The sequence below is a fragment of the Malaya genurostris genome, chromosome 1 (assembly GCF_030247185.1).
Source record: "Malaya genurostris strain Urasoe2022 chromosome 1, Malgen_1.1, whole genome shotgun sequence".
Classification (NCBI taxonomy): Eukaryota; Metazoa; Arthropoda; class Insecta; order Diptera; family Culicidae; genus Malaya; species Malaya genurostris.
In genome coordinates, this window is record NC_080570.1 from 118,738,466 (window position 1) to 118,760,232 (window position 21,767).

The 21,767-nt window shown below is 37.8% G+C and overlaps 1 protein-coding gene and 1 long non-coding RNA gene across 11 annotated transcripts in view; both read right to left on the reverse strand.

Annotated features, from left to right (window-relative positions):
* LOC131425588 (PH and SEC7 domain-containing protein) overlaps window positions 1–21,767 on the reverse strand; it is a 196,275-nt gene that overhangs the window by 87,830 nt on the left and 86,678 nt on the right. The window lies entirely within an intron of this gene.
* Window positions 8,647–9,942, reverse strand: LOC131425590 (uncharacterized). Of its 2 annotated transcripts, none has more exons than XR_009229001.1 (3): window positions 9,661–9,942; window positions 9,172–9,309; window positions 8,647–9,105 (listed from the first exon to the last, which is right to left on the reverse strand). It is a non-coding gene; the product is annotated as an uncharacterized LOC131425590 (long non-coding RNA). The 2 variants fall into 2 exon arrangements; XR_009229000.1 differs by having other exon boundaries at window positions 9,468–9,942.

Genomic DNA, 21,767 nt, shown 5'->3' on the forward strand with positions numbered 1-21,767 from the left:
CGGAAGTCGGATTCACATGAAATTCAAAAAAAAATGTATGAGGTAATAAGACCTTTCATTCGAAACTAAGTTTGTGAAAATCGGTTCAGCCATCTCGGAGAAAATTGAGTGACATTTTTTGTCACATACATACACATTAAAACACACATACATACATACATAGACAGAAATTTTGTGACCTCGACAAACTGAATCGAATGGTATATGACACTCAACCCTCCGGACCTCGGTTGTAAAGTCTGTTTTAACAGCGATAACCTTTCTATATGAAAATGGCAAAAACGTTAAAATCTTTCCCTTTGCTTTATTCATGACTCCAAAGACAACCCTGTTCTCCTGCCCGGAACATGCGCCGTATCGGAACATATTTCGTGAGGCACAGTGACTCATGATGAGTGGAAAAACTCATTTTCAACACAATCAGGAGCATTTCCATAGTCTCCCTTTGCCAAAGTTCCCTAACGCCCCAATAACAGCTCTATTTCGAACGTTAACAACCATAGGTCAGACGGTTTCGAAGCAGCATCCATGCGAATTCAAGCAATGAAACATATCAGACTCAAAAGTCAATAAATTGTATTAATTAACGACACCGGCTGAGTGTTTCATCGTCCCCTAGATAGGACCGATTTTATTGCCATCTTTACAGACGAAACATTTTCTTTTCGATCTCCCGTTCGGTCGGTCCTATCTACGAACCTAGTGAACTCATTGACGAACTGATTTTTTTTCGGTTGGCCGCACCGTAAAAACACCCAAAGGCGTTGCTTGCCTGCTTGCTTGCGTTCCAACAACGTACGGTGACAAAACGTGACGAAGCCATCGAATAAATCGCCTAAATGTATACACGATATTGCTCGTCGTTCGACGAGACACCATCAGCGGCAGTCGGGTAAGTATCTTGTCACTCCCACCGCCCCACTCGGGGTCCAACACGATAACGAGCCAAATGATAATTTCATTCATGAAAGCAGAATGTTAGGCAGAGACAAGTTTGCTGACTGCTGGCTCCAAATATCCTACGCCTTGGCCCGGGAGACTCCGTACTCGGTCGAAGAAGGAAAGGGATCACCAACCAACAACCACCACCACCTGCCGTCAGTTGAGCTGCTGAAACCGAAAATCATTTCCGCTTCAGACGACCTTCGGTCGGCAATTCGGTATTGTTTCGTTCCAGGGATGGCGGCTCCTCGTCGGTCGGTGTTCCTTGTTGGCGTTTGGCTGGATGGATGGATTAGTGTGATTTATTTTGCCTGATGGTGGGGTCCTCATGATCAGGTAGTTTGTCAAATAAAACGGTTCAAACATTGACTGACATCGTCGTGTTTGCAATGAATATGCAAAGGCAAGGGTTTTTTAGGCATTTTAGGCCAACTTTTGAACAGGTTCAAAGTTTCGACACGAAAACAACACTTCCGTCGTGGGGGAGTTGCATAATTTCCACTAGAAGTAAATATTACTTGACGAATTACACGCTTCAAAAAGCCCGGAACTCCTACGCTGCTGCTCTCCGTTCTGGTTTGAAGGTCGGTTCTCTACTGCTGTGTGTGTGTGTAATTTTACATTGCATTTCGCCATCCGTCCGTCGACGAAACCGGATTAAAGCACTTACCTAAAAAAGAACAGAGGAAAAGAAAAACGTTTTAATTAAATGTTCCATTTGCAGTAGAATTCGGATGGGGATTCAGGGGCTGGTCGGGGTACGACAGCAGGAGCAGTAATGGTGGCTGGTGCAATCAAGCAACGTAACAAATTATCGTGATCCTTAGGGGATTTGTTTCACTATACAACGGCTAAAAGGGAACGGGATTCCGAAAACGGTAAAAGGTTTAGGGTGGCGTCGGTGGCAATGAAAACAAAAACAACAACAAAATCAGCAACCGCACACCGGGAAGCGAATGACTAATCGCTCACCGCCACAGACCAAATCACGGTTGCGTGACGCGCAAAATGTATTTTTTTGTTGTTGTGTTGCTTTAATCTTTTTTCCCCATTCGTTCCCGCAGCTTAACACGTAGTGCAACTCAAACGAAGATAAATATAGTTTCGTGGCGTAAGGGTTTTTTTATAAGGAACAACTGCGACGATGGATGCAATCATTCTTGGAGTTGTGAAAGTGTCGAACAGTGCTGCCAGAGAGCGCACAAAAAATGGCACTCACTAAAAAGCCGGTTTTTACTGTTAATCTTCGACATAGTCGATAGTGCACTATTTAAGTCCTCGGTGAATATAATCGTGATATTCATATTCGTGAGAAAATAGGTATGTAAACACAATATTTGTCCAAATCAGTATTATTTATTAATACGACATTAAACAATCACAATTGGAAAGTTCCCCCTCGGCCAGAGAAGCCCAAAAAAAGGGAAAAAACAATCACAATTGGGAAGTTCTATTACAATATTGTTTATATACTAAAGTGTGTATCCAAAAATATTTTACTAATTATAGACTAAAAGGGTTTCAAAAACCTTATTTTGACCACAGTTTCTGATATATTGGCAGCAAATAATGTAAAGTATCTGTAAAAGGCTTTCAGTTTCTGTAAAACCGTGGTAGTCAGAAGCCAAACCGACCAGAAAATAGTAAAAGTTTTCTGCTTCCTGTACAGTGGCAGCATTCTCTTCTTAAACCACTTTTCCTCGTACACCTTGGCGTTAATTACAGGGTGTTCAAATATGAGATCACTTGAAATTACCATTTGTTGCCTGGCCTCATATTTTGAGCATTTTCACCAAATTACACGTTCACCGTTAATCGTTTCCGCAGGTTTCAGAATGTCATATCAGATGTAACCATCCCAAAAAATATATGAACTTAGCACCGATGACAGCGCAAATAAGTGAATAATTTGTTGCTAGTTAGTTACAGTAATTTTGAATTTGTTGCTCTTTTATTTTTTTTTTAGTATTTTGCAAAGTTCATACGAAGTTTACGAAGCACCCGCTTGAACAAGCTTGTAAAACAAATCGAAACCCAATGGATAATTTGTTGCTTATTAGTTACGGTAAAGAAAATACAATAAAAATTGGGTAAAAAATTCAAAATTACCGTTACTAATTAGCAACAAACTACCCACTGGGTTTCTATTTGTTTTCAAGCTTTTTTAAAGGGGCTGCTTCGTTAATTTTATATACAATTAGCGAAGTATTCAAAAAAGTTTAAAAAAATTCAAAACTACCGTAACTAATTAGCAACTTATCAGCAAAAAAACTAGTCACTGGCAAAAGAAGCTTTCGATTTGATTTCAAGCTTATTTAAGAGGGGTGTTTCGTTAACTTTATTTAAACTTAGCGAAGTACTAAACAAAAAGTGCAACAAAGTCTAAATTAAAATTAAATTAGTTAAAGTAGCAACTTATTATCAACAAACCATTCACTGGTTTGATTTGTTTTCAAGCTTGTTTGGAAGGGGTGCTTCGTTAAATGCGTATGTCCATAGCGAAATACTCAAAATACTTTAAAAACAAATTCTAAATTACCATAACTAATTAGCAACAAACTATCCACTGGGTTCCGAATTGTTTTTAAGCTTATTCTAGAGGGGTGTTTCGTTAATTTCATATGAACTTAGCGAAGTACTCAAAAAAAAATTGAACAGCACATTCAAATTAATGTAATTAATTAGCAACTTATTAGCAACATACTATTCACTGGATTTAGATTTGTTTTCAAGGGTTTTTTTATCACCCCAGTCGAAATCAAGTATAACCTTTGTTTTTAAGCTTTTTGGGTCGAGGTGCTTCTTTAACTTTATATAAACTTAGCGAAGTATCCAAAAAATAAAAATAATCGAGCAACAAATTCAAAATTATGTAACTAAGTAGCAACTTATTAGCAACAATTTTTTCACTGGGTTTCGATTTGTTTTCAAGCTTGTTTGGAAGGGGTGCTTCGTTAAATGCATATGTCCTTAGCGAAGTACATACTCAAAATACTTTAGAAAATTGTGCAACAAATTCTAAATTACCATAACTAATAAGCAACAAACTATCCACTGGGTTTCGATTTGTTTTCAAGCTTATCCAAGGGTGCTTCGTTAATTTCATATGAACTTAGCGAAGTACTCAGAAAAATTTAATAAAAATGAACAGCACATTCAAAATTAATGCAACTAATTAGCAACTTATTAGCAACAAAATATTTGTATATTTGTATATTTGTATAACTTCATCTGACATATGTTGTCTTAATGAATAGAAACAAACAATTAAAATTTAAAAACTAAACCTAACTATCGCTATTCACTATGTGGAAATTGTCAAGTAAACGTTTATAAAACACGGTTGACGACACATTAAAATCGAATAGTTGAGAGAATTCGTTGAACCGCATACAAACTGTCCGAAAAGGCTCATGTTGTCCATACAATCTATTTCGTGGTTCAAGAGACAGGAAGTTCCGCTGGCGAAGTGATCTTTCAGGTGCGTAAAGGTTTAGGCGCATGAGTAACGTTGGACTATCTATGTCGCCCAAAAATAGTTTGGCAGCGAAAGTTGCTTGAGCAGTTATGCGTCGTACCTCCAATGGCTCGAGATTCAACAAACGGCAGCGATCTTCGTATGATGGTAGGTTCATAGGGTCACGCCACGGTAACAGGCGCAGAGCGTACCTCACAAATTTATGTTGAATAGTCTCAATCCTAGCGATCCAGTAAGCATGGTAGGGGCACCAAATCACAGCGTTTGACTCTAGTATTGAACGTACAAGTGAACAGTACAATGATCTTAAACAAAGTGGGTCTCGAAACTCTTTGGCTACCTTGAAGATGAAACCAAGTTGACGGTTTGCTTTGGCCAACATATCGTCATAGTGCAGTCTAAAGGTAATTTCACGATCTAAAGTGACACCAAGATCCTTTATACATTCTACTCGTGTCATGGACCTTTCTGAGATTTCATAGCCATACAAGATAGGATCAGTTTTCCGATAGAAAGATATGACGCAGCATTTCTCGATACTCAGACACAAACAATTTTTTGAACACCAATCTACGAACGTTTGTATCATACGTTGTAGTACAAGACAGTCCGCGAGACGCTTGATAACCTTCATAATTTTTGCATCGTCTGCATAAAATAATCTGGATTCCGGTGGTAACAACTGTGAAACATCATTCATGAAAAGCGAAAACAGCAACGGACCAAGATTGCTGCCTTGCGGAACTCCAGAAAAATTCGAGAAAACTTCAGATGTTGAAGAACCGATTTTAACCTGTACAGAACGGTTTGTCAGATACGATCTAAACCACTCTACGCTCATCGTTGAGACACCCAGTAGTTGAAGCTTGGACAGAAGTATTTTGTGATCTACTCGATCAAATGCCGCTTTAAGATCCATATATGCTGCATCGATTTGCCATCCAGAGTCCATGGTCTGCACGCATTTTGAGGTGAATATCATAAGATTCGATGTAACCGATCGTTTCGGGTAAAATCCGTGCTGTTCATTATCTATGTATGTTTGCTACTGGCAAACAAAATATCGTTTACGATAATTTCGAATAGCTTCGAACATGCACACAAAGACGTAATACCACGATAGTTGGAAATGTCACGTTTATCGCCCTTTTTGTGAACCGGAAACATATAAGAAAACTTCCATCGTGAAGGAAACTCGCTTTGTAAAGTTGAAAGATTAAACAATTTCGATATTGGATAACTGAGTGCTCCTGCGCAACGTTTCAACACAGATGAAGGAATACCATCAGGACCAGCAGCGAACGACAGCTTTAATTTTCGAATTGCTGTCTCGACCATTTGCTCAGTTATGAGAGGAATATGGAAATTAAATATATCACGTGGTACACCAGCAGTTGCCTCGTCAATTTGAATCTGTGTTGCAGAATTGTCATGAAATGCATTCTTGAAGTGATGCGCAAATAAATCACACTTTTCCGTCTCGTTGCAGGCTGTTTGATTTCCGAAAAACATCGAGTGCGGAAGACCAGTCTCTCTTCTTTTTGAATTCACAAAAGACCAAAAAAGTTTAGGGTTTTGACGGAGATTGAGTCCAGTACGTCTTATATAGCGCCGATATAGGAACATATTGTAACGGCGGTATTGACTGGTAGCGATTTTTAGTTGTTGTTTGAAATACGAAGATCGGAAACTACAAAATTTTCGAAGAGCTGACGATCGCGTCCGTTTAAGAGCGCGTATATTCACTGGGTTTCGATTTGTTTTCAAGTTTGTTTGAGAGGGGCGCTTCGTTAAGTTTATATAAACTTAGCAATGAACTCAAAAATTTAAAAAAAAAATGCAACAAATTCTAAATTACCGTAACTAAGTAGCATCCTAACAAACTATCAACTGGATTTCGATTTGTTTTCAAGCTTATTTGATAGGGGTGATTCTTTAACTTTATATAAACTTAGCGAAGTACTCAAAAAATGAAAATAATTAAGCAACAAATTCAAAATTACTGTAACTAAGTAGCAGCTTATTAGCAACGAACTATCCTCTAGGTTTCGATATATTTTCAAGCTTATTTAGAAGCGTGTTTCGTTAACTTCATATGAAATTAGCGAAGTATTAAAAAAAATTGAACAACCAATTCTAAATTACCGTAACTAAAACTATCTACTAGGTTTTGATTTGTTTTCAAGCTTGTTTGGGAGAGGTGCTCCATTAACTTCGTATGCCCTTAGTGACGTACACAAAAATTAAATCTAAAATAAATTATAATTGGCGAAAGGTGCCTCACTAAGTTCATGTTCATAGAAAATACAGAGCATGGCTTTCTTTCCGAAGCGATCTCACAACTTGCGATCGATTTGGTTCTGCCACCACCATAAACATATGAACTTTTTAGTATGGGATTCACACAATAGTTTTTTTTCATATCTACAGTAACTATTCGATGGAAAAAAGACTTCCCTTTGTACCTGACACAAATGGTTTTTCGGTTGCCTTTCTGCCTATCAGTCAATTCATGCGGCACCCGTCTTCCGACCTTCGAAATCTTTTCCATGGCTTTCAAACACAAAGAATTGGTTTACTGAGTCACATTTGATTGTTATGCGAGTTTTTGTGTCGTTTGACCATCATGTTTGAATGAACAACTGTCCATACATACAATTTGAAGAGAACAAAAAAATTCATTACTACATGAAATGAAAAGTCCCGGGACTCTCACAGAAAAGACGTGAATAGTTGAGAACAAGCCTCTAGATGGCACAATACCAATTTTCATGAAAATTTATCCACTAGTATTTGAATAACAGCTGATCGTGTCAGACCAGTTCTAGTTTTCATCAAGATATAGAAAAAGACGAGTTTCGTTTCCTGATAAAACAGTAATGGTGAAATTGAATGATTTGCGGTACGGATTCGTCCACCACCCGCCGTATTCTTCAGACCTGGCCCTCAGCGACTATTATCTATTTTCAAATCTGAAAAGGTTTCTCCAGGGAAAGCAATTTTCATCGAATGCTGAGGTCATTGCAAAAGCGGGAGCCTATTTTGAAGGCCTTGACAAATCTTTTTTTTTTCAAAGGGCATCAAAATGTTTGAGGACCGATGGGTCAAGTTTTTCACTCTAAATGGAGAATTAAAAAGTTTTCTCGGTAAAAATCGACTTTTTCTTTGTTATGCCCGGGACTTCTCATTCCATGTGGTATGTTATTTTTCAGGTGTATTTTCAGTGTCGCATCGTGTAATCCATCTAAACTGTTTTACGCATAAAGTTTTCATGTTATTGCAAAATCATACCAAACACATGTTTTAAATCACGTAATGATGTCTTTCTCATTCCCGGTAATATGAGAAATGGGTGCAAATTCTGTTTCAGAATTTTTGAATACTGGAAAGTGTGTCGTAAAACGTTTAGCAATATAGACTTTGTAATAAAAGAGTGACAAAACATATATTGGTTCTAGTTTTCGACACTTATATAGGAGAAAAATAACCTTTTTTTACATTTCTCTGATTATGTTAACAAAAATCTTAGTTTCTGGAAAACGCTCTTAGTTTCAGTAAAACCAACATGGCATAGAGGGCGGAAGCCAAATCTAGCCAGAAGTGAGGAGCCTTATGGTTGGAAAGTAAAACCTGTCATATGGATCTAAGTTCGTGTCAAATTAGCCATCATCGAGAAAATGGAGAGCATATTACACTCGAAAGTCGGTTTTCGCAGTGTGGGATAACCTTTTTTATGAGAAATAGAAAAAAAAGTTTTGTGCCTTGATGGACCCATTTTCTATGATTATGTTAAAAAATCTTCCTGGTCAACTGCACAAGACTTCATATGTAAATTGCGAGCATTTTAACTACCTCTGCATGATCGCATTAAAAGACGTTGTGAATCGATTCTTCCATTACCGATACTGCTAACTGTACGATTTTCACTGAAAACGAAAGAAAGAACACAATTTTGAAAATTACTGTTCCGCATTTGTCGTTAACTGGACATGGGCCTCATTCTCATAATTTGCAAACGAAATAAAAATTGACATTTAATTTTCCTCATGTTCATCCATTTTGAGCCAATGAAAGGACTTTTATTAGATCTGACTCTGACTAAATTTTCGCATCACTATTCATTGACATATTTGGGAGTATAAATTAATTCGGTCCATTTTTTTAGATCAAAAATGCATTTATTTCAAAATAAAATGAATTTAAAGATTAATCAAAGTATAGTTCATAATTAGCTACTACTTTCTCCTCAGACAATTTTCGAATTCCGTTTAAAAAAAAATGTCTCGTCCTCTGAGGTGATCCAAGTTTGTAGTCAATTTTAGATTTCTGAAAAGGTAATCAGAAGGAGCAATATCAGAAGAGTTCGATGGGTGCGGCTAGATGTTCCACTTGAGCGTTTTTAAATTTTTTTTTACAACTATTGCGACATGATGCCAAGCGTTGCCATGCTGGAGAATAACTTGATCATGTCATTGCTTTATTCCGGCCGTTTTTCTCGTAATGCATGGCTCAAACGCATCAATTACAGCCTATACAGATCGTCCGTTCTGGTATCGCCTGGTTGTAGCAACCCATAGTACATAACACCCTTTTGGTTCCACCAGATGCACAACATGACCTTCGAACCATGAATATTCGGCTTTGATGTTGTTGTTGAGGTCGATGATAACAATTGCCAACAGGTCCTATACAAAAGAAGAAAAGATTGGATTTCGCCAGTAATACTCGTCCAATTCAACAGCCTTTTATACTCATCCAATTTAACAGCAGAACTGATATGATGTCCGAGTGCGAGAAAAGAGAGCAAGCGAGATGAGTTTTGCTCATTGACGCTCGTTGATTCCAAAAATTTAAGAAAACCCAGTATTTTAAATATTTACGGCTACCTGCTGAAAATTTAATCACAAATCGCTGATCATATTTCTGATGTAATATGGAGAGAATGATGTTGTTATGTTAAGTACAACTTAAGATATTTGCAATCAAAAGCTTATCATTCATCCAAATGGCAAATTTTGAAGACACTCCAAACAATAAGAACCCACACCGAAAACAAATAGATAACACCAGCAACGTGAAGAATCCAAAACAATCGGGTGTTGGACACACTGCAACTTTTTAAACAACAAGCTGGTTTTCGCTTCGCGTAACGGAGCAACTGAAATCGCTGAATCGTGTCGACATTTGACAGTTGTCATATGTCGTGTTCGTTCAACTCCCCAGAAGCTCCAATTACTCACCCGTGGATCTGTCGTCTTCATATACTCAGTTTGTTTTTCTTCCGCCTCACTTTCGTGTTCGAAATCTTCGGGCACTTCCCGCACTCGTCGTCGGTTGCCTAAATTTCCACCCACGGATTGATCAGTTTTAATTTGATCTGTTCCTTGTCAACCTCAACGGAGCTGTGCTTCGGCGACCGAAAGAACGACCGAACGGCATCATGAGGCAACAGTTTGTTTTGCAGTTTTCCGCGCTTGTTGTCTTGTTTTGCAACCAACCATTCGAATGTCGTTGATCCACGAGTGCTCCGCACACTTTCACACCGGGAAGAATCACAAACCCGGTAAGTTGAGACACTCGCTGGGACAGAGGATCTCCGAGTTCCCGCAGTGGAAGTTGAAAGAATTTAGGCCAAGTGAATTCGTTGTAGTTTTCTAACCAGGGAAATGAGATGGGAGCACGTGGAATGAAATGTACATTTAAATACCTCGTGGGGTGTGAAACGAAAAATAGATGGCTCGCATTCATGGGGTAGTGGGAAAAGATCGATGAGTGGCCCACCCGTTGAACGAACAGTTTATATTGATTACTACTGTTGACACGGAGGTTTAGCTCGAACAGTTAGACCGTTCGAGCCGACCATTTGGGTTGCGATTGGATTAGAGGTTCCTAAAAATTTCAACAATGCATCAAATTCAAAAACCCAATCAATACATAACTATTGTAAAAAACTAAATTTACCAGAGTTTCGAGACCCCATATGACACAACAATGCATAAGAAAATAATTCGTAAAATGACTTTATTTTACAAGAAAGATTGAAATATTTATCAAACATGTTTCAGCATTTAAAAATATATCAGAATGCATTAAATATTCATTGGATCAACTGCAAAAATGAGTAATTTTGGCTAATGAGTGTCAGAAGATGTAAATTTAGACAAATATTTCTAAATATCTTCTTAGTACATTTAAGGTTTTTTGGTTTGTACAAAAACTACATATTTCGTTTCGATTTATTCGCGTTCCACCCTCGGCTCAACAGTGCTTAAAGCAGTTCAAATTGAACCACCATCTTCGAACTGCTTTAAGCACTGATGATCCGATGGTGAAACGCGAAGCAATCGAAACGAAATATGTACTTTTTGTACAAACCAAAAACCCCTAAATGTCAAATCTTCGGTAATCGGTCGTCACTCGTTTTCGACCGAGACGTCAGATAGAATATGACACATAGAGAAATATTTACCTAGGCAATTCCAACAGTGGACAAATATTAAAGCTGACAAATTGACCTTCGATGAAATGACACTGCTAAACGATGACACACACACACTCACCGTCATTATAGAGTCTCCAAAACTGTTGTTACGACTGAGCCTTTGTATATATCACAGAGCGAAGTAACAATATTACATGTACACTAAGGTCTCTTTTCAGAGTGATGCGGTACCTAAACTCGCATAAAAAAAGACTTCAGTGTACTGCAAATAAAATTTATTTGAAAATTTCGTTTATTCCATAATTTATTAAAATTTAATCATCGGATATATTTTAAAAATTCGTAATTCAATTTTAAATGTGCTTCCCAGTAGAGGCATACGATGATGTCCCTCAATGATTGCCTAAATTTCAACAAATGCGTGGCTCACGATGCTGAATGGTAGCCGGAGAGCGGGTCATTTTGCCGAAAACCCATATCGCCGAAAATAATTTGACACTATGCGTCATGTAGCCAGACGCCGTTTCGTCGTAGGAAGGGTCATTTTGTCAAAAGAGATTACTCTTCACCGAAAGGTTTTTTTTCAACTGATTTTTTTAAACGCCTCGAGCGCTGATTTTCAGACGAAAATCGGTAAAATGTTTTCTTAGATGAACATCAAAACTGGTGGTCGAAACGTCTGGCGAAAACAACTATTGTTATTCAAGTGATATAATATAATATAATATAATATAATATAATATAATATAATATAATATAATATAATATAATATAATATAATATAATATAATATAATATAATAGAATAGAATATAATATATTATAAAGACTGTTCCAGTAAGCATGGTTCAGTTCGGGATGTGGCAAAAAAGTGGGTACTTCGAAGTCAAATGTTCTTCGTGCTAAAGAACGTTTGAATCTTCGAACCTATAAGAAGCAGAAACAACCAAAACGTAGTCCGGAACAAGAAGCATCGATCAGGCCGAGGCTTCGAAAGCTGTACAATACGATTCTTGCTGGAAATTTGAACTGTATAATCATGGATGACGAAACCTACGTGAAACTCGATTACAAATCCTTGCCGGGACCACAATATTATACGGTGTGAGAAGGGCAAGTGTTAAACCCGTCCGAGACATCGATTGAAGACGAAAAATTTTGTTAGAAAGCTATGGTCTGGCAAGCAATTTGTAGCTGCGGTAAGATTTCGAAACCCTCCATCATTACTGCTTCAATGAACAGCGAAATGTACATCAAACAATGTTTACAAAAACGACTTCTACCCATGATTCGAAGCCACAAGGATCCTATTGCCTTCTGGCCAGATCTTGCTTCTTGCCACTACTCGAAATCAACTGTAGAATGGTATACTAGCAAAAATTTTATTTTCGTCCCAAAAGACATGAATCCTCCAAATTGCCCACAACTTCGACCAATTGAGGAATTTTGGTCATTAACGAAGGCACATCTTAGGAAACATGTCTCGGCAGCTAGTCTAAAATGGCTAAGTGGCAAATGTTGAGAATAATATTTTGTTGTTGTAGTCTAATATTATCAGTATATCTAATAAAATATGAATATTACACTTGTGAATTATTTACAGCGAAATCAAAGTGCGTCCATATTTTCTGGGACAGTCTTTAGTCAATTAAATATACTCATTCTTTATAACTATTTGCCTGTTTTACTAACGAACAAAACGTGTCGTAAGCCCATAGCTATTCCGTATTTCCATGTGTCGGTTTTGCACGATACGCTTTGTGCGATGATTCGTTCGTGCGGTTGAAATTTTGCGCACTTTTTTTACTCTAAATTGCATGTTAATGCCCGTTCATAGCAAACATTTTAGCAAACTTCAACTTTGAGTTATTTTTAGATATCTCATACTACTGAAAATTTCATCATTATGTGCTGAACATATTTCCGATGGTATGGAGAAGAAATTTTGTTGCTGCCTTAAATACAACAAAAGATATTCAGAAGATAACAGAAGATATGATACGACGCCCGTCGTATTCAAGACAAATCAAATTTTCTGGTAGGTCAATCTAATACGGATTTTTAATTCATTCAATTACTATTCATATTCAAAATAATTACAGCTACTTAATTAGGCTACATGAAGAAACTACGAACTTTGGAGTTTACTTCAGCCATTAGGGTCTGTGCAGACTTCCCTGCGGAGCGTCATAACTGCGTAGATAGGAATAATAACAATCGCTTTTTAGGCAACCTTCACGGTATTGTTCCTTGTTTACCGTTCCGGTAGTGATGAAGCTTCGGCTAGCTCGACCACAGCTGTATATTGCCTGCCAAACCAAATATTTTTTTCGGAAGCCTTTTCTTCGGCCTGGTACGCTCCTTTATGCCGTTCCGATGCGTGGTAGTATAAAGACATTCTGGGAAGCTGCTTAAAGCCTTTCCATCGTCCATTATCACGCAGAAAAACTTCGTAAAATATTCGCGATGCAACTCGATTTTTTTTTATCATTACGGTTCGGTACAGTTTTTTCCCCGGTGCTTGGAAGTATGCACGAAAGTTGGAGACAATTTTATTTTTCTAGCCACGGTACGTACCGAAAGATTTGGTCTCTTTTGCAATAAAAAAAAACGCGTAACTTCGGAAAACGCGTCAAAAAACCGCAAAACTATATAATTTTTTTGCTGCCGAATGTCTTCAAAAATTCGTGAAACATCGAGATCTGGTGTTAGCTCGAAAAAAACTTGAATAAAAAAAATCGACTTTGGGATTTACAAATATATTGAGATCTCCGAAATTGACAATTGGTTTCCAAATATCTTAGAAATGTATGAAACGTCGAGATCTGGTGTACTCTCAAAAAACATTTTATTGAAAAAATTGAAAATTGACAGAGTTGACTTAAAAAAATTCGGGATAACACTAGATTTCAACGTTTCATATATTTCTAAAGACAAAACAAGAAAACCGTATAACTCTAAAAATTTGCTTAAAAAACCGCGTAACTTCGGAAATCTGCGTAGAAAAAAACGCGTTACCTCGAAAATTCGCGTAAAAAACACATAAAAACCGCGTAAAAAAAGACCTGAGTGTATGTCTAAATTTTGACGCAAACAAGCCCTAATAAATAATTAGTATTATTTTCCAACGAATTATTAGAAAATGGTCGTTTTTATTCCTCTTGTATTCGTAATTATAAAACTCTCTCTCGATTACTTCGATCAACTTTCGTGTTTCGTACGACACAGTCACAAACCGTCTACGATCGGGACGACAGAAGCTAAGAACAACAATACTAAACTCAGGTCTTTTTTTATGCGGAAGATATATGCTGCATTCAAAAGATTCGCATAACATCGAAAATTCGCGTAATAAACGCATAACAGAGGAATTTTTTCGTTTACTAGATATTTTTAAACATTCATGAAACATCATGTTTTCGGGCATAAACTATCATATCCCACAAATTGGAACCAGTTTTGAATAATCATATTTAGAATTTCTCCAAATTTAGAAGAATTTTGAACACACTTAACTCTATAGCTCCGGTACCGGAAGGAAGATCCGGATGAAAATCAACAGTATTATATTGAGCCATCGGACTTTTCATTCGAAACTAATAATTTGAAGTCATCACTGTAAAAATCAAATGAAGTTTCTGAACTGGTGCTTCCTAAACCGGGAACTGGGGTTAGTTGGACAGCGACTGATACTACTTTCAAATATCGGTTCAGCCATCTGCAAGAACATGGAGTGCTTATTTGCAATCTAGAGCTAGGATTCATTTTCAGAGTCTAAGTTCAGAATTTTAAATCTGAAACTGAATACTGAAATTGATTTTTTTAAAGTTAAGAACCAGATTCCAGATTTTACTTGACTACCTTAAAACCGTCGTCCGGGTGCGAAAAAGGTAAACAAGAGTGATAAGTTTTCCTCATTGTTTCCAAAAGTTTGAGAAAACTAATTTTTTGAGTTATTTTAGGTTGCCTTATATTGTTGAAAATTCAACCGTAAATTGCTTACCATATTTTTGATGGCATGGAGAAAGAATCACGTAGATGCGTTTGAAACAACCCAAGTTATTCTGAAGTTGGATCTGACTGAAAAGACTGTTTTATAGGATATTAAAACTTTTCATTTGAATCTTAGATCGGTTCAGCCATCTACGAGAAAAATGAGTTACACAGTTTTAATTTCGTTTCACATATCATTCTGTAGTTCCGGGACCAGAGATCGGAACCAAACATAATTCAGGAACCTTTTTTAGGAGTATACGACTTTTCATATAAATCTGAGTTTGTAGAAAACGGTAGAGTCATCTCCGAAAAAATGAAATTATTTGTCACACACGCATTTGCTGATCTGGACGAACTCATTCGAATGGTATATGGGTGTTATGTTCTTCTAGCATTTATTACTGTAAGTAGTTTATTATGGAATTGCTTTCAACTCGAAAATTCTGCCATCATCTGATTTACATATGGCATATTCGAACGATTATGTTGCCAAAAACGAACCGTTCTAAAATCGGTCCGAGGCAAAATATCATGTTGTACACAGTCTTTTGGGTACTTAGTATGTAACAGTATAAAAAAACGTGTTTTATGTTGCTCCCAAGCATTTCTTTGCCAGACAGCGCTCAAAACTTCTGCTGCTGGAATAGGGGAAAAAGTCGCTTACACAAAAAATTCGATATCTCCGTTAAAAATGGACGGATTTTAACAATCTATGGCTTGTTTGATAGGTGTTACCGTGCGGAATCTAAGTCTGAAAATATATTCTGTTTTCAAGGTCAATTGTGACAGATACTGTCAAAAAACTGAAAATTTTGACATAAAACTTCGTATAACTCAAAAAGTAAACATCCGATCTCAAAACCATTCAAAAGCGTTCTGGGTGACGGGAAGACCCTTCATTTGCGACTAGTTTGATCAAAATCGGTGCAGCCATCTCTGAGATTTCGACCTCTTAGTTGACAACACACACACGGACATTTGCTCAGTTCGTCGAGCTGAATCGATTGGTATATGACATTCGGTCCTCCGGGCCTCGGAAAATTTTTCTAAAATTTGAGCGAATTCCATACCTATTTTTTATATATATATATAAAAAGGTAAAACCGCGTAGGTTTGAAAATTCGTGTGAAAAAATCGCAGAACCATTGAAATTTTGTTGTTACCAAATATTTTCGAAAATTTATAAAACATCCAGAGGCGTCTCGTCCTTATGTGCACCTCGTGCACTGCACAACCGGAAAAATTGAAGGAATTAACTGCATCTCAATTATTTTTTTTAGGTTTTCAGATTTTAGGTACCGAATATAAAATAATTAGTGATTTTGTCCACAGAACAATATACACAAATTCACCCTAAGTTACTTAAGCTTGCTGGTCAATGACAGCTTAACGATCTTTTCATATCGCATTGCTGTAGATAATACGTGGCGCTCTGCACCGAAATTGCCTGTATTTTCACACATCTCATATACAACCCAACTTAAAATTTCAAGTATCTCTTGTTAGTATTTTTTCCGTGCACATAAGTCAAAGCACAGATCCTACAAGAGAAGCTATTACTAAGCTTAAGCTCTGAGATTTGTTGTTCTCTGTCACGTTTTGCTCTGTGAGAACTTGTATGCCTATTGCCAGGAGAGGCTTCATTGCTTATGCTTATGGCAGTTGGAAACAAATTGCTGTCTCATTTGCAAAGTCGAAGGGGTTTTATTGATGATGTTAAGCGAATATCCATTCCTAAATCTATAGTTTCACTTACAACGATCTGTTACATCTGATATCATACCACATAAGAAGTGCACAAACCATACATTTTGTCACGAGACGCCACTGAAAACATCGAAATCTGGTGTAATCTTGGAAAATATATTTTTGAGAAAAATATAAAATTTCCAATTCTAGATGCAAACCGTCATCTTCCTTCCACTTCTTCCATAGCTAGTTACTACTTTTTATGATCTCTCATGAAATTTTCAAATTTCGTTTCGAAAAAAATGTCTTGTCTTTTGAGGTCCAAGATCCAAGCTTCAAGCCAATTTTCGATATCTACGAAAGAAGTAAGCCGATAAGCTGCCAGATCGTGCTGCATCCGTCGAAACAACCAGTAATCAGAAGGAGCAATGTCAGGAGAATACCGTTGGTGCGACAAAATGTCTCACTTGAACGTTTCCAAATATTTTGTCACGACTTTTGCGACATGGGGCTGAGCGTTGTTATGCTGGAGAATAATATTATCATGTATTTGATTGTATTCCGGCCGTTCTAATTGACCGACCTAATTTGTGCTCCCAAAATTATATTTCCATAAGATTCTTATGATGTATAAAGATTGATAAAATTTCTTCTACTAAGAAATGTTTGTTTCAGGAATAATTTTATTCTTACGTAGCATTAAGAATAGATAATAGCAATAATATTATATTTGAGTCAGAAGCGACAGAAAAATAAAACGATATCCAAATAAGCCACTGTCACGTTTGGTCGTGTACCGGATTTTTTCCTTGAACTCATCCGCTTAAGTCTACACTGGAACAACGACACCAGTCGGTGTGAAGATTTTTCACCTTCCACGAAAACGATAACATCATCCATGGATAGAGATATAAATTAATAGACGCACCGCCATAAAAGGCGACCATGCACTGGTTCCAGCTTCGCGGATCATTATTATTGACACTGGAACAGCGCGCGGATCATCGGTCGGTCATAAATCCCCATTAAAATCAACAGCAGATCGTAATTTGCACGGACATGGCGGACAGCGACTCTGCGGCAGCGAAGTTGAAGTTGACGGGTCGGTCAACGGCGGACGAGACACCCCGGCCAGAGAAAGCTCCAGACCTCCCCACCCGAGCTCCGGCAAACCAGCGAATAATGTTATGACCACACCACGTTTCCACTTTGTCCGTAAGTCTGGTGCAGTAAAATACTTAGCTATACGACGAACGTGCTCCAAATTAACTTTCTGCATTATTAATCGACGCTGAAATAATAGTTTATAAATTTGAACCAATTTACGTGGCCTGACGACCATACCGACGAGAAGCGGTGCGGTGCCGGCGCTTCGTGTCCGGGAAATGCGGTTTTTCTTCTCTATGTCTCTCTCCGATGTGCATAACTTGGTTCGACTCGGTGCATCGGGGATTTCACCACTTTCTTCAGCCACCGGCTAGACGTTCTCTTCCAATTCATACTAGCAAACTGACTGGTGCTATGATGTGAAAGCGGTTCGGTTGCACAGCTCCTGCGCAGCTCTAGGTGTGACTTTTTCCAAACTGCTTGAAAGTTTTTGTTTGTTCGATGCAAGCAGATTAGAGCCTCAGACAACTTGTTAGAATGGTCTTACAGAATCAGTGCACATGAATAAATGAAATGAACAGAAATGGTTCGACTTGTTGTTCTATTTTATAAATAAGCAGACTTCGACTCAAGCACAACAATGCGTATGTCCACCGCATATACCACCAAACGAATTCGTGAGCTGCATTCTGATTTCCAATCGTAAAACCTAAGTAAACTAAAGAAAAACATCTCCATTCATCCGATATAGGTTTATAACCCCTAGCAGACAATCAATTATCACGTCGTTGTTGTGCGGAGGCTGCACAATATCTGTGCTAATCATTTTCAATTGGCATCCGATTGACCTCGTCTTTGCCGACCGAGACGCGGCGAGCGTGTTATGGAACCGTGACAGTCTCGACAACTGTGCAATTGTTTCTCGAGTCCCTGCTCCTACTCTAACTGATGCATCATGCATCGAGCAAGGTTTCGTGACTTTTGAACTATACACAACGATCAAATATCCTTATCCAATATTGTTAATTATTGCCAAGTAGCTGCGTCGTCTTCGTCGCGTTGATTGGGGCGAACTGTTCGAATGAGGTGTCAAATGAAACAAACAAAGTGTGACCGCCGATGAAAGGTTAAAAATTGTTGGTGATTGTGGCATTCATTTATGGGAGCAAACGGCGACTAATTAGCAGCAGTTGCTGTAGGATGAAAGAAAAAGAGGCGACCTTGCAAATGGAGTCTTGCCAGCAAATCATTGAAGCGTCCACGGCAAGAGCCATGTGCGTTCTCCGGTGTCAAATGACAAACGAAACATTTGAAATCCGACTGGTCATGTTTTTGCCTTTCTCATATAGAAAGGCTATGCAATCGCTGTGAAAACCAATTTGAACAGAGGCCCGAGTGTCGTATACCATTTGTGTATAGCTGTATGTATATGACAAATAATGTCACTCAAGGCTCTCAGAGATTTTCACAAACTTAGATTCAAACGAAACGTCTAATGGTCTCATAGACTGCTATTGAATTTTATCACGATCCGACTTCCGGTTCCGGAATTACAGGGTGATATGCACAAAAAATGGAATTAAATGTCACTCACTTTTCTCAGAGATGACTGAATCGACTTTCACAAACTTAGATTCAAATGAAAGGTCTTATGGTCAAATAGATTGCTTTTTAACTTCATCTTGATCTGACTTTAGGTGCCGGAATTACAAGGTAATATGTGTAAATCTATGAGAAAAAGTGCACTCAATTTTCTCTGAAATTTCTTAATCGTGTTTTACAAACTAAGATGCGAATAAAAGGTCTTGAAATTCTTTAAAAAGTCGTTCCCGATCCGACTTCTGGTTCCAGTATTACAGCGCGATAAGTGCAAAAAATTTCAATTTCATGAATATTTCTTCACAAGAGATGGCGAAACGAGGTGCAAACTTGTATAAAACTTGCTGGTAGATTCATCTAGTTGGCAGATCTTCTTTGTTAAAAGATATATAAACCAACTTCGGGACTACTAGCAATCGAAGGGAGGATTGCTCAGCAACGGTTCAACCGATTTTCACATATCTTGATTCAGATTAATGCTCTCATTGTCTTTAAAGATCCTGCACAATTTTATCCAGATCCGACTTCCGGTTCCGGAATTATAGGGCGTTCAGTGTCAAAACTTTCAAACCGTCATACAAAATGACGATGCAAAACCGGTACACATCGGTACATGCTGGTACGGCAGAAGAAAACACCACCGCCTTGTGCTTTGTTCATTTTCGTATAGCGTACAGAGGTACCCACATTTTTATCTGTATTTCCGGGAGAAAAATCTGTAAATCTGCATCGGGGGATAAAAATTCTTTATTTTCAGATTTTCAGTTCAAGAAAATGATAAGAAATTAAAGCGCAACGAAGTGAAAAAGTCTTTAAATCGAATCTGGAAATTAGAGTTACATTTTGTTTAGTGGTTATTGAGATGTAATTGGCAATAATTTCTCTTTTAACTATCTTACATTATGACTAAGACCACAATCTTTTTGAGTTAGAAGAAATTTCAGAAAACATAAAGAATTATGCTAAAATATGCAGATGGAACCTTTTGTAGTGGGGTCTCTTTCTGCGCGGTTTTTCATATGCGGTTTCTTTTTACGCGGATTTCCGAAGTTACGCGGTTTTTTCGGCATCAAAAAATTTTTTTTCTATGTCCCAAAGTCGATTTTCACAAAAAAAAATTATGATTACACAAAATCTGGACGTATCATGCATTTCTAAGAAATTTGGCATCAACAATTTTTTTTCTTTAGTTTAGAGGGTTTTTTTTACGCGGAATTACGAAGTTATGCGGCTTTTTTTTGCGTGTTTTTTTTACGCGGTACGTATCCCCCGCTTAAAAAGAGATCTCAGTGTATAACAAAATCATGATAATGATTTATTTCTATAAAATTATACTGTTAGCCTTTCTCATATAGGAAGTTTATGAGGTGGTGATGAGCTCACTTCGTCCGTATCCCCAGCCGCTATTTTTTTTGTCAGCAATGTTATAATTTTGCACCACTTCTTATATCATTGCCAATTTAAATTGTGTTGTAATTTGATCACCAGTTGCATATTTCATCAGTTGCGCGTATCCATCGGGTGACGCCAATCGAGCACTAAAATTTTTTTCAATAAACTTACAATACTGAATCAATTAGAGTGAGAGTACCAGCGAGGACATGATGGCATCTGAGGAATATATATAATGGTACATATGACACTGTAATGAATTATGCTATCGTATATTGTATTGTGTCGTATTATATTATATTATGTTAAAGACTGTCCCACCTTCTTGCGAACATTCTTCATGGCGACATGTTTTGAAACATTTTTCCAATCTTTTTCGAACTGTTGAATGGTTTCGTCTGCCGAGACATGTTTCCTAAGATGTGCCTTCGTTAATGCCCAAAATTCCTCAATTGGTCGAAGTTGTGGGCAATTTGGTGGATTCATGTCTTTTGGGACGAAAGTGACATTTTTGGTAGTATACCATTCTACCGTTGATTTCGAGTAGTGGCAAGAAGCAAGATCTAGCCAGAAGACAACAGGATCCTTGTGGCTTCGAATCATGGGTAGAAGTCGTTTTTGTAAACATTCCTTGATGTATAATTTGCTGTTCATTGAAGCAGTGGTGATGAAGGGTTTCGAAATCTTGCCGCAGCTACAAATTGCTTGCCAGACCATAGCTTTCTAACCAAATTTGTCGACTTCAATTGATGTCTCGGACTGGTTTAACACTTGCCCTTCTCGCACCGTATATTATTGTGGTCCCGGCAAGGATTTGTAATCGAGTTTCACGTAGGTTTCGTCGTCCATGATTATGCAGTTCAAATTTCCAGCAAGAATCGTATTGTACAGCTTTCGAACCGTCGGCCTGAACGATGCTTCTTGTTTCGGACTACGGTTTGGTTGTTTCTGCTTCTTATAGGTTCAAAGATTCAAACGTTCTTTGGCACGAAGAACATTTGACTTCGAAGTTCCTACTTTTTTAACCACATCCCGAACAGAAACCTCCTTTTTTTGCTCGAACGCCTTCAGTATACGTTTATCCAACTGAGGGTTAGCAGGACCTTTTTTCGACCCGGTTTCG